We start from the raw sequence: 13,715 nt of genomic DNA, 5'->3' as shown, positions 1-13,715 counted from the left end.
AAGTAAAAATTCAAAAAATGGAAGCCCGCCCTTTATTGATTATAATCTGGTTGGAGACACAAGATTTACACATGTAAAATGTTAACTTGAAATGTAAAGCAGAATATCAAAAACTCTCAGCAAGTGATTTCATCTCTCTAGGCTTTATTTTCTTGATCTACAAATTTAGAAGTACAAGGATGCTGAAGTATCAAAGGATTGTCTCAGACAATTAGCGGTTCAGAGAAGAGAGAAAAGTGTGGGCTGGGATATTCAGCAAGCTTTAGGGGTCCTAGTCTTTAAGAATAGGTAGACTGGGGTTAGGGAATATCAGGACAGAAGAATGTTCAAGAGAATGTATGAAAATAATCTTTTCTGATCTAAAAGGAAAAATTCGGTACCTTTTGAAACATCCTAGATCTACCTTGACTCAAGTTTTCTCTTGAACATCCTTTTAAAAATAAACACGTCTGCCATCTATTTTTCAAAACCAGACAGATTTTCAAGGTCACCCTCTGTGATTTCTCCTAACAACCTATTTCCCCTGACTTTTTCTGCTCCTGCCATACTGCACTGCTCACTCTGCCTTGACCTCCAGATGTTCTCTCTTGCCTCGACTAGCTTTTTCTTTGTGCCTCGGATGTTTCCCCACTTCACCTTGTTTATCTTGCAAATACATTCCAAATCATGTTTTAGGGGACCATCAGAGGACACCTCCTTTTCTATCAGGTCATCCCTACCCTCCCTATTCCTCATGCCTTGGAGAGTTGATTACATCCTCCTTTGGCCGTTACTGCCGGTGCACATACCACATACTGGATCACGCTATATCCCAATTGCTTGCTTACACAGCAGCTTCACTATTCATCTGTGAATTCTCTTATATTAAGTGTCATATGTCTCATTTGTCATTGTCACCTCAGTATATAGCAAAGTGCAAAGCATATAATAGATGCTAACTAAGGTAAATATACACAACTGAAGAAGTTGGATGTATAAGTGAATCTTTGGAGTATCTGTTAATCATCCCTTTCTTAAGAATTTAGACTCCATGACAAGGAAGACAAGGTGTCATTCCTCTCTTTTTGCCACACTTGATACTGTGAGCATTTGCCTTCTTCAAAAGAATGTTTCAATAATGGTTTGCTAACTAGGCATAAATGAAAGCAAAATGAGAGCTCCACAAAAGCATGGCCTTTTTATGAGAAAGAAATTTTATGAATCATTGCCATTTTAAATTTATACTCTAGTATTTTCTCCTAAGGGCTCTCACTCACTAATGACTTAGAAAAAAAAAAAACCCTGCAAAAACAGTTATCAAATCTATCAGTTGTGCTTACCACTGAAGCTATTGTCACCCACCCCACTCCCCAAACTGTTAAATAAAGGCCAAGTCAGATTATAATTTAGCTAACATTTTTCCTTTCAGAATAAGCAAAATAGATGCCAAGTAGAGCAGAAAGTATTGCTTTTCCCATTGTCTAATGGCCTGGTGACTGCCTGGGAGGGATTAACTAGCTTTTTGGAAATGATAGCTTTCTCACTGCCCAGGACATGTCAGGCTTGATGCCATCCCTGCCATTTGAAGATAATGAATCATCACACTCTGTCAGAAATAAGAACTTACTTAATGAATAGTAAAGCTAGCAATCATAAGCAAGAAAAGTGCTTCAGTAGCATTTCACACCATTAACACACATCTAACTTGATTTTTTTTGGTTCTTTTGATACATTCTTGCCATTTTTCTGGGGCTCCTTCCTGATGCTTTTTATTTTGGTAGGTTTCTTCTTTTGGCCACCTTCATCATGTTCTCACTCATTCTAATTCTTTTAAATCCAACTTCTCCAATCCATATACAATTCATAATTACCTACATATGCATAGTAGTGTTCTAAACAAGAGACGAAGGAACATTTTAGGCTGCCCTAAGTTGTATATCCAATGATCTAAAATGACTTTGAAAATAGTATTTTAAAATTGTTTTACATAGAAATTCCATCAAACTTGGAAAGGCAATATTCAGACATCACTGTGAAATAGTACCCTATCTAATTCATAACTATTTGCAGACACATTTTACCAGGGCCTATTCAAATTTTGAATTAAAACATAATTTGGGAAACATGAAAGGGGAAGAAGTAGGTATAAAACAATTTAAGTGTTTTGAATTGCTAATTTAGTAGTATTTTATGTAATAAGTTTTTTGCATAAGCCAAATAGGCTCACTGTGACCCCTTATAAGCCGTTAGATGAAAGATGTAATGGAGTACTCCTGGAATACTGAAAGCACAGAAATTAAATCCTAATTCACTACATCCGAGGAAGACTCTCTAGGGCTCAGTTTATTCATTTAAGGTAAGGTGCAAAAACTTTCAAGCCAGGCAGTCAAAGATTAACTCCCAGCTCTAACATGGGCGGACTCCTTTCTGTGCTTCAAATTTCATGCTCTGTAAGATGGATATGATAACTGTACCTACATCATAAGTTTGTCATGAAATAATACATTTATAGCACTTAGAGCAGAACGTGGCACATGGTGAGCATATTGTAAGCATTTGTTATGATTATCCGTGTAATGATCATATCAAGCCTTACCACGCACGCAATTTTTATGTAGCATAAATTAAGTTACAACTAGGATTTTCATGGTGATTTGGTTTTCAGAGCACTTTTCACATGTCCACCAGGGATATATTTAACATGCTAATATCCCTCATAAATAAAATATTTCATTAATGTACAAATTGGAAAAAATAAGTTAGAGGTCTTACCCTTTTTAAAGAACCACCTATAAAACTCTATGCACTATAAAATGCAAGTGAATACTGTTTAAAATACATTATGAAATAATACTCATGATAATACTTAACATTTATTGAGTAGTCTCTGTATGCCAGGTATTGTGGTGAGGGTTCTATTTGCGTCGCCACGTCTAAATGATCATGTAAGTCTCTGAGGAAAGTACTGATAGTAGTTAAAGGCTAAGTAAATGACTCAAGGTTATGCGGTTGGTTTGTTACAATCAAGGCTTTGAACTCCGGCACTCTGACTCCAGTTCTTGTGTTAATATGCCAACTTTTCAGATGCCATATGTTGCCTTTAAAATAAACCATATAAATAATTAAAACCATGTGTGGTAGAATGATAATTATGTAGTTGAATCAATTCATTGTTACCTCTATTTTCTGTTCTTTGATTTTCTGGCTTGCTTTAAGATTATATTCTTTGTCTTTAGTTTTCTGCACTTTTATATTATGATATACCTAGGTATGCATTTCTGCTTACTTATCCTGAGTAGGATTCTACAGAGTTTTTGAAGACTTGGAATGGTATCTTTCATTTCTTTTGTAACATTTCAGCCATATTCATCTTAAATAATGCCTCTAACCTATACTTTGAGCAGCAAGCCTCTAGATTACTTCTTCTGACCTATCTTTCTATACACTAATTCTTTTTACAGCAGTGTTTAATTTGGAATGAAATCCATCAATTAAGTCCTTCATTTGGGTTATTTTGATTTTTACTTCCAGAACTTGTTCCATTATTCCTCAAACCTATTTTACTTTTTATAACTTCCTGCAAATATTTTGAAGCATGTCTTTGATTCCTTTAAAGATATTATCATTTATTTTTAATATGTGTCCAATCATTCTAGCCTCTTTCTTTTTCTGCTGCTTTTCTTGCTTTTTGTTTCTGTATGCACTCAGGAGCTCAGTCACCTTTTATTTGAAAGATTATTCATAGGAATACTTTGAAGTTTCTAATAAAATTCCATTGTTACTGAGAAAATTATTCATAGGAATACTTTGAGGTTTATAATAAAACTCCATTGTTACCGAGAAGATTACTGTTTACTTCTGTCATCTGTCTAGGGCTCTTTACCATTGTATGGACACTTCCCAGTTCATCTAGAGTGTGAGCATGTTGGCTTCAAGTTTATGTAAGTTTATTTCCAGTTTAAGTTTCTCTGGACAGTATTGTCATTCAGAAGCTTGATATATCAGATGACTCTCTACTTAGGGAGACCCTGTGTTTCAAGTTATGTTTTCTTAGACTGATTAGACCACCAAAGCAAAAGCTTAGCCTTAAATTTCTTAGCCATCTTTTTTCCCCAAAAGGGAAAATGGTCCTTGGGGAAAGGTCACTTGACCTTGCTCTCTGGTTTCTCATCTGCTCCAGGATTTTGGCCTGTTAAGTCCTTACTTTTTTTTTTTTTTTTTTTTTTTTAAGATTTATTCATTTATTTAAGAAAGAGAGAGAAAGCATGTGTGCACATGCACACAAGTGCAGGGGGAGGGGCAGAGGAAAAGAGAGACAATCTCAAGCAGACTCCTACAGTATCCTACACTGGGCTCTATCTCATGACTCTGAGATCATGACCTGAGTTGAAATCAAGAGTTGGATGCTTAACTGACTGAACCATCTAGGCACCTAATTCCTTATTTTTTTTAAAAAGGCTCTTTGGTGTTTTAATTTGTCCTAATTTGAATAATTGCTCCAAATTCTTTATTCTGCTGTAACCAGAAGTTCAGCTCCACATAGTTGGTATCTACTTACCAATTTTTATTTTTATCCTGAAATTCAAAGTTGTCCTCCCCTCAGACTGATGTCAAATATTCCTTAAATAAACATTTACTACTGGGTGCTAATACCCAGTCCCCAAAACTTATTAGATATCATGTTTAAAATCCAGCTTTTAGGGATGCCTGGGTGACTCAGCAGTTTAGTGCCTACCGTCGGCCCAGGGCATGATCCTGGAGTTCAGGGATTGAGTCCCACATCAGGCTCCCTGCATGGAGTCTGTTTCTCCCTCTGCCTGTGTCTCTGCCTCTGTGTGTGTGTGTGTCTCAGGAATAACTAAATAAATACAATCTTAAAAAAAAATCCAGCTTTTGGCTTTGCACTCCAAAGTAGTAAACACCTGTTCAACACTTCAGCATCTTTGCCCCTTTCTAGCTGCGCTGCTCTCTAGAAACTCTAATAAACCCAAGTTAGAGAATTTAAGACAGTTCCTTTAAGGAAAAAGGGGCCAGGGGACACGTGATCTTTAAAATCCCTGGAGTGAGTACTAACACTGCAGGGGAACAGATAAAAGTCATCAGTGTGATAGCATGTACCCAGTGTGTCTATTCCCTGGTTTCCTAGCAGCACTGCCTCTGGATTAAGACCAATCTCATTTCTGACTCAGTTGCATTCTTTAGATATTTTCCTTATTCCTCACTAATATGTTTTTCCTTGTGTCTTTAGATGAAGGAAAGTTACTATTAATCAGGGAAAATCCTGATGCCCAAGGGTCTCTTTCATGATCATTCTAGCAAACACTCAGGCGTTGGCTCTGCCCTAAAGCTCAGAACACAAGAACACTGGAAGAATTATTTTCACTTGCTTATTTCATCAAATAGTTTAGCAATTTTACTAAGAGTCCATCTCATATTAAAGAACTTAATTCCCGTTGGCCTAGTTTTAAAAGTAACATTTTATTATTTTGTCTACCACTTATTAATAGATGCTTTCCCAGGTATACTGCCTCATTAAGGAATAAAAAAAATAAGCAGTAAACATAGGAATTTTACCCTCACCTTTGTTAGAATGATAACATATCTTTCTGGATTTCATTTAGCAACTGCTCATATTTATAGGAAATTGTATATCACATTATATAATTAACATAGATTTCATCAATTGTTAACAAATCACAATTTGATGGGGACTAAGATAGGTACAGATTTAATGAGTACGAAGACAAAAGGAAGAATTAAATCAGTGTTTGAGAAATTGAGAATAATATAAAAGTACTCATTAATTAGTTAAATCCACATGCTTTGGCCTGTCCATACTTTTGACTTGAGAGCATACTTATTTTAACAAGGATTTACTGGATATAACATTGTTTTCAGAATGGTGGAGATAAAAAAAGGTATAAAATATGGTTCCTATCTTCAAAAGATAAAAAGTGATTCATGTCTTGCTGGAAGAAGAAAATATACACAGAGCTGAGGTGAGAGGTGGCAGAGGTAAGAAGCCCCCGTAGGGACAACATATGGAGAAAATACATGTGATAAGTAGGAGTATATTAAAAGCGAATGCTGGAGAGTAATGAGGCAAAAGTCTGGATGAAAAAGATCTGACATTACTATGAAACAAAGGGCTTCAGCTATGGAATTCGTAACTGAACATTTACTAATGGAGCCATCCTAAAATTTCTGAACATGAAAAAGCATGATGAGTAAGAGTTTATGGTCACTAGAGATTTTCCCAGTGTTTCTGATAGAAAGTAAAGAATGAGTTGATGTTGGGCAAATCTTGGAGAAGAAAACAATTCGGTGAATATTTTAATAATTACATGCTCTTACTTAAAATGGCAAAATGGCACAAAGATGTTTTCAGAAAAAGGAATGACCAGGCTCAACCCATGGAATTCAGATGATCAAGTCTGGTGTAGTACCCGGGAATCAGGAAAACAAGAATGGAGCACTAGTTGTGATTTAAAACAAACAAAACCAGTTTAGGGTAGTGATAGTAGAAATAGAGAGGAAATTTATCAGAATGTGTTTCTTAAATGGAGACTCAGTGGATTTGGATTCTGGACATGAAAAGCCAGAAAGAAAGATGTATTGTATCAAAGACGATTCTGAAACCAGTACCTAATTGGTATAAAACAAATCTTCATTGCCTGAATCAGTGCCCTTCACATTTTAAAGTTAAATTTCAGTAGAATAATGGAAGGAAGAATTGAAGGAACTCAAGCTGTTAGTCCCTAAATGTATAGTGAGATCGGGAAATGCAAAACTAGAGCAGAATAACAAACCCCCAACCTCTACTGTGATAAGTGGCAATTTAATTATCACTGGCAATCAGCTATATAGAAAAAGAAAAACCTTATAATCAGGGAAAAACTGATTACATTTAATTTCCCTAGATGCACAGCTCAAAAAAGCAGGAATACTCAGGTATTGGTATCAAGTGGAAATTATTCCTGGCCTGATTTCTTGAGAGAATTATTTTCTTTCTAGAGGCAGTCTTCAGTTGTGTTAATCTTTAAAATGGGACAATTTTAAAGCAGTGGAGAAGAGAAATTAGTTGTAGTACATGACCATGAATCGGAAATTTCAGGCTCTTTTATTAACTCCAAATGAGTGAACTACTTTATTGAAATGAGGGAGGAATGTACCAACAGTCTCACTGGATTACCCTAATCAAGTCTCTCATTCTCTCTCAGCTAATTTCTTTATCTAGAAAGTGGGGGAATTGGACTAAACACTTTCTAGGTCTACTGTGGCTCTAACTTGTTTCTGTGATGTCAGCTGGATGATTGATATTCTTAAATGATCAAATGTATTATTTATATTAGAATTAAATAAATGTGAGAGGCTCATAAAAACCTCAGGAAAAAGAATAATAGGAATTAGATAATACTTTTAATAGATCTTATTCTATCTTTTCATGAACTAATGTTTATTATCTCTTCCTAAAAAAGCAGAGAGAAAGGATGTTATTAATAATGATAATGGTGATATCACCATCATTTTAAAAAAGACAAGGCAGCATTTTTCATTATTTTAAAAATTGCTATTATATAAATTTCATTAGCACAAATCTTGAATTTCCTCAGGGACTTCTCAGATATAGAATTTCCCTTTAGGATATCTGATTAATCATTTGGTACAACCACTAAAATGAGTAAATTCTATATTTAAGAGGGAAAAGATGAAAAAAATGCAATTAACATGATATCTTCACTTAAATACCTATTAATTTTGGTGAAATATATGTAAGAACATATGAGTCATATCTCATAAATATGTGTATATCTTGCATCCATATGTTTAACGTTATCATTACATGACTATGAACAAAGGTATTTCTTCTACAGATGAGAAGAGATATAAATACATACTCCACAGCTCCTGGTCATTAGTTGCTTATTCTCACAGATTTACCATTTCTTCATTAGTCCTCCCCAGTGTCTTTCCTTCTAACAGTCACCAATATTCCATTCTTGCTATCCACCAGAGGGTGCATCACATCACCTCCAGCTTGCTTCCATCTCTCTTTAGGCTCATGTGTATACCAGGAGTCACACCCAACTCCAAGTGTTTGGCCTTCTGCTCACTGGCCCAGTTCGTTCGCTTCAGTCATTTTGGATAACACATAAAACATACAGCTATATCTATTGATGAAAACTCATGGAGCACACTATTTTTGCTTCACTTAGACCAAATATTTGGGTTGAGTCAGAGGTTAGATTATCTGAGACAAGTGGAGCTGGGCACTCGCTTAAAAGCATTCTGTGTGCTCTATGTACACTAACCCCCTAATTGCTAGAATCTTCAGGTTACTTCCTAACATTATAAAATGATAAGGAACCCCGAAACACATGTCAGGGGTTAGATCAGGGGGAAAGGGTTTGACTGGTCAATAATGCATAGACTAGTTTGATGGGCTGAAGGACCCCAAAAGAGACAGGACTGAAAGAAAATACACAAGAGTTTCTTGAACTAAAGTGAAGATAAAAAAAAAAATAGTGTGGTAGAATGGGCTAGACAGATTATTTTAGGGCCTAGCTGGTCAGCAGGAGCAGGGAACGTTCCAAGTACATTATGAGGTTGGGCTACACTCAACTTGCCTTTGCATGTGGTCTCTGGGGGAAAAGCCCTTTGTCATAAAGGAAACAACTATGTTATTAGGATTCAACAACCATGCTATCAGGGGCAGCCTGGGTGGCTCAGCGGTTTAGCACCACCTTCAGTCCAGGGCATGATCCCAGAGACCAGGGATCGAATCCCATGTCAGGCTCCCTGCATGGAACCTGCTTCTCCCTCTGCCTGTGTCTCTGCCTCCCTCTCTCTCTGTCTTTCATGAGTAAATAAATTCTTAAAAACAAAACAAAACAACTATGGTATCAGAATACTCTTAGAAAGAGCTGGTCAAGAGATGCTCACTCCTAGGAAACTATGGAAAGATACTGTGTTCAGGGGTCAAGGAAAGGCAGGCAGGGATGGGGACAGGCTTGGGCTCCATGCAGTAGAGCCCCACAGAAAACTCTGCACATCCTACACCCTTGAAAAAAACCTTTAGCGTTAGAGTTGTGCAATTATGTATGTCATCTGACTCTCGGTATTCTCTCAGATATCACTGAAAATCATCACCTTGTTGATGTGAGGTAGGGAAGCTGAAAGGACTCCATTTTAGAAAGGCTCCATCTCTGTTTTCTGCCATTTACTCATGTTCTATATTTTGCCTCTGAATGGACAAATAAACTATGTTCCCACTTCAAGGGGAAAGCAAACAAAAGTTAATCATTCTCTGAGTTTTGTCCTAGGCTCCAAACACCTGATAACATCTAAGAAGAGCCAGATTCCAAACATGTTCCAGGATGTTAGCTTCGAACAAACGTTGCCTGATGCTGGTTTCAACATTCCATAGTGTGTTCAGTGACTAATGAAATGACACCTGCTATTTACATGACACTCACCCTACCCTGGATTCCTGAAGAAACATGTGCCCTAGATCCCTTTCCAATAAAAACTCCAAACCCTTCAGCAACCACAAGACTCATTCTCCTTTCCTTTCTGAGTCTCCCAGACAGGACTACTGCTATTCTGTGTCACATATGCTATTCAATAAACTCTGCTTTCACTTTCTCTGGCTCACATTTGATTTGTATCCTGCATGAAGCCAAAGACCCTCTTGACCGATCCTGTGAGATGTCTCTCCAGGTCCTTCGACCCAGCCTGCCTGCATCATAAGGAGTTGGGGACTGGAAACATTGACACTGGGATACTGTGACTTATCTGTACATACAAACAGGTAATATTGCCATTTTTGTTACGCATAGTCTATAATGAGCCTGATCAAAGTTTAAAAGCTAATTTTTGGAGATTTCATAACATGTATGTTTCTAAGTGTTTTTATGTGGATTAGCTGATGTAATACTCAAGATTAAATGTTTGCATCTCTTTGTATTTCAGATTATTTGCATTTTACAGGTAAGGAACCTGAGGCACAGTGAGTTGCAGTAACTTGCTGAAGATCAAATAGCTCTTAATGGTGAATCAAAATATGTCTCAAAACAAAAGAAAGAGAAAACACAATATTCCAAAACCTGTGGGATTCCGCAAAAGCAGATGTAGAGTGAAATTTATGCTATAAATGCTTGTATTAAGAGAAAAATTTCAAATCAACCACTTAATACCACAAGGAGATTGCTGTTTGATTTCTTATTTGGCCCATTGCTTGTGCAGTAGTGTGTTGTTTATGTATTAAATATTTAATATTTTCATTGTAGATATTCCAGCTTTGTTTTGTTGTTGACCTTTAGTTTTATATCACAGTGGTTGAAAATATACTTGGTATGATTTCAGTCTTCTTAAATTTGTATTATTTGTTATATCTCTTTTTATGTGATTTAACGAGGGGAAATCTTCTTTGTGTACCTGAAAAAGATGTATATTCTATTTTTCTTGGATGCAGTGTTTTATATAGACCTTTTAGAACCATGTATTCTGAAATGTGCTTCAAGTAAACAACATTCTTGTTGAAAAAAATAACTTTAACTGAGGGCACTTTGTTAAAAATGAAGCTTAACAAAGAGAAGGCGGGTAAGAGATGGGTGAAACAGGTGAAGGGGATTAAGAGTACACTTATCACAATGAGCACTGAGCAGTATATGAACCACTATACTGTACACCTGAAACTAATATAACACTGTATATTAACTATACTGGAATTAAAATACAAAAACTGAATTAAAAAAAAAAACAGCTGCTAAGAATGGAGATGGTACATAAATCTGGAAAGCCTAAATCCAAGGGTCATGCTTTTATTTATAATACCATACTGCTTTGACAATCAATTGATTATTGTTTCAACTGAGAGAAGAAATGGGGAGTTACCTTTTTTGTCACTGCAGGTTGTATAGAGCAAATTATATGTAATTATTTTTTTTCCAAGATCTTTTCCTCACTGCCCTTGACTATTGTCTTATCTTTAATGTACAGTGAATACCATAGACCATCACATAGTATAACTGGATCAGGCAACCAGTTCTTTGGTGGATAAAGTAAATATATCATTATCTCATTGGAAGAACAGTTGTTCACTTTTAGAGAGTCCCTTAGTCTAGTGCCCACTGCTGTCCCAGGACATCTAACACATATCTTTAATTTACAAATTGCTGTCTAAACGTCTTCTATAGGAGCTCTAAGATCCATGTCAGATAATTGTTTTAAATAGTTTCATTTTTTTCAAATAGCAGTTAATTCAAGAAGCAGTGTGCTAGATACCTTTATTATACAATACTCCTCAGTACACATACTCCTTGGCACACTTGCACTGGTCATTGTTGCTATCATTGCAAAATACAGTGCAGAGCCTAGGACTTCATTCAGCCTAAACAACGACAGAACCCCGAAGCTTTCTCTGACACCATTTACCCAAAGTATAAGGCCTTGTCCGTGAGGACATCCATCATCACCTCATGTCCCATTTGCCCTATATGTCTCTGATGAGGCCACTTGTACCTATCTTTACTACCATTTACTACCTATCTTTACTGTCTTTATTACCATTAGGTAGCCAGTTTACTCTGGATTCACAAAGGTTAGAAAGATAAACTTCTGCTTTTTGCACCATCTTAAGTCTTATTGACAAAAGGGAGAATTGAGGAATTTCCAAGAAGACTGGGCAAGGAAATAATCAAACTACTGAATAGCAGTTTTAATTTCACCTCCTCTACTTCTCTTGAGCTAGCACCAATGCCTACATCATGCATGAATTCTTAACCAAGGTAAATTAGTGAAGTAGAGCTCTGTCACTTTATCTTAAAAATTACCTCTCACTCAATGAACATATCAGCTATGTCTTTAATGAGAATAGCGGACTCCCTTTTTACTTCTAAAAGGACAAAATCCTATTGTCAATTTGCAATGCAGAGTTAGTTTTGCTGTTGCCTACTGCCACATTCTTGACTGGCATTGATGTATTAGAGAGAGAAGTTACTGAAGCCTTGTTGCAGGCACTTTTGCATCCTTAGAATGTGAGCCGAATATACGAATTAGGAAAAAATCTCTCCAATGCAAGTTAATAAAAAAATACACTTTAGTATCGTTTCACTTATGATCAGGCAAGGCAATAAGACTCTTGAGTTACATTCCTCCAAGTTCTGTATTAACTTATTCCAAGTGTGTGTGTTTTAGGTAAAAGACTGTTTTTGTATTTTCTATTGAAATGAAAAGCTCCCTGCAAGGGATCAAATAGACAGAGATTTACATTCACCCAAAGGGGGAAGCTTTAAGTACAATGGTGTTACTATAATCAGTAGAATGCAAATTGTGTACTCCAGGGACCAGAAGGCACAATTTTAACTTCAGAGGTTTCCAAGTAAAGGAATAGTGCTATTCATTTCCTAAGATTTTCAGATAATATTATGGCAAATTTGGGAGAGCCTGTGATAGCACCTGATCCAGATAGATGTAAACTTGTGAATTAATAACAAAAATATTAGGATATTGCTCTGATATTTAATTTAAAGTGTTTCTATCCCGGAGGGGAAAATATAGTTCAGCACTGCTCACAAAAATACGTCTTATTCTTGGGATCCCTGGGTGGCACAGCGGTTTGGCGCCTGCCTTTGGCCTAGGGCGCGATCCTGGAGACCCAGGATCGATTCCCACGTCGGGCTCCCAGTGCATGGAGCCTGCTTCTCTCTGCCTGTGTCTCTGCCTCTCTTTCTCTCTCTGTGACTATCATAAATAAATAAAAATTAAAAAAAAAATACGTCTTATTCTTTTTAGTAAATTCACTCATATTTTATTATACTTTGTTAGTGCTGTTTCCTTCTGTCTTTTTTTTTTTTTTTTTAATTCATGAGAGAGGGAAAACGAGGGAGAGGCAGAGACATAGGAGGGAGAAGCAGGCTCAATTCTGGGAGCCCGACATGGGACTCGATCTTGGGAGTCCAGGATCGTGCCCTGGGCCAAAGGCAGGCGCCAAACCACTGAGCCACCCGGGGATTCCCCTCTCCCTTCTGTCTTTATTCTTTATTTTTTAAAGTTTTTATTTAAATTCTAGTTAACATAAGGTGTAATATTACTTTCAGGTGTATAATACACCTCCATATGACACTGAGTGCTCATCACAAGTGACCTCCTTAAACCCCATCACCTATTTCAACCATCTACCATCCACTCCCCGCCCTTTGTAGCCATTAATTTGTTCTCTATAGTTATGAGTCTGTTCTTGGTTTGCCTCTCCCTCTCTTTTCTCTTTGCTCATTTGTTTTGGCTCTTAAATTCCTCATGTGAATTAAGTCATATGGTGTTTATCTTTCCTGGAGTGACTTGTTTTGCTTAGCATAATACTTTCTAGGTCCATCTATGTCATTGCAAATGCCATAGTTTCATTCTTTTTTATGGCTGAGTAATATGCCATATCTTCTTATCCATTCATCAGTCGGTGGACCCTTGGTCTTTATTCTCTCTTTAAAAATGGATTTGGAGTAAATCAATTTCATGGGACAAGAGAAATCTTTTTAATGAATGTAGCCTAGAAATTGTATTTGTTGCATGTGGTATAGGAGATTCTTTATTAGATATGGCACTTGGGTACTATTCCATTTAATTAACATAACCCTATTAGGCAGATGCTACTGCCATTATCTTTTTATGAATTAGGAAATTGAGGCATAAAAAAGGTAACCTGTTGGGGCACTTGGGTGGCTCAGTGGCTGAACATC

At 36.6% G+C, this 13,715-nt stretch overlaps 1 long non-coding RNA gene across 1 annotated transcript in view; it reads left to right on the top strand.

Annotated features, from left to right (window-relative positions):
- Nucleotides 1–9,161: 9,161 nt before the first annotated feature.
- Nucleotides 9,162–13,715, top strand: part of LOC102151272 — a 37,628-nt gene continuing 33,074 nt past the window's right edge. Inside the window, exon 1 of the long non-coding RNA XR_005365979.1 lies at nucleotides 9,162–9,790. This is a non-coding gene — a long non-coding RNA (uncharacterized LOC102151272). The remainder of the gene's footprint in view (nucleotides 9,791–13,715) is intronic.

The sequence above is a fragment of the Canis lupus genome, chromosome 10 (genome assembly GCF_011100685.1).
Source record: "Canis lupus familiaris isolate Mischka breed German Shepherd chromosome 10, alternate assembly UU_Cfam_GSD_1.0, whole genome shotgun sequence".
NCBI lineage: Eukaryota > Metazoa > Chordata > Mammalia > Carnivora > Canidae > Canis > Canis lupus.
Note: the sequence above shows the minus strand (reverse complement) of the source record. Positions and strands in the feature narration are given on the sequence as shown.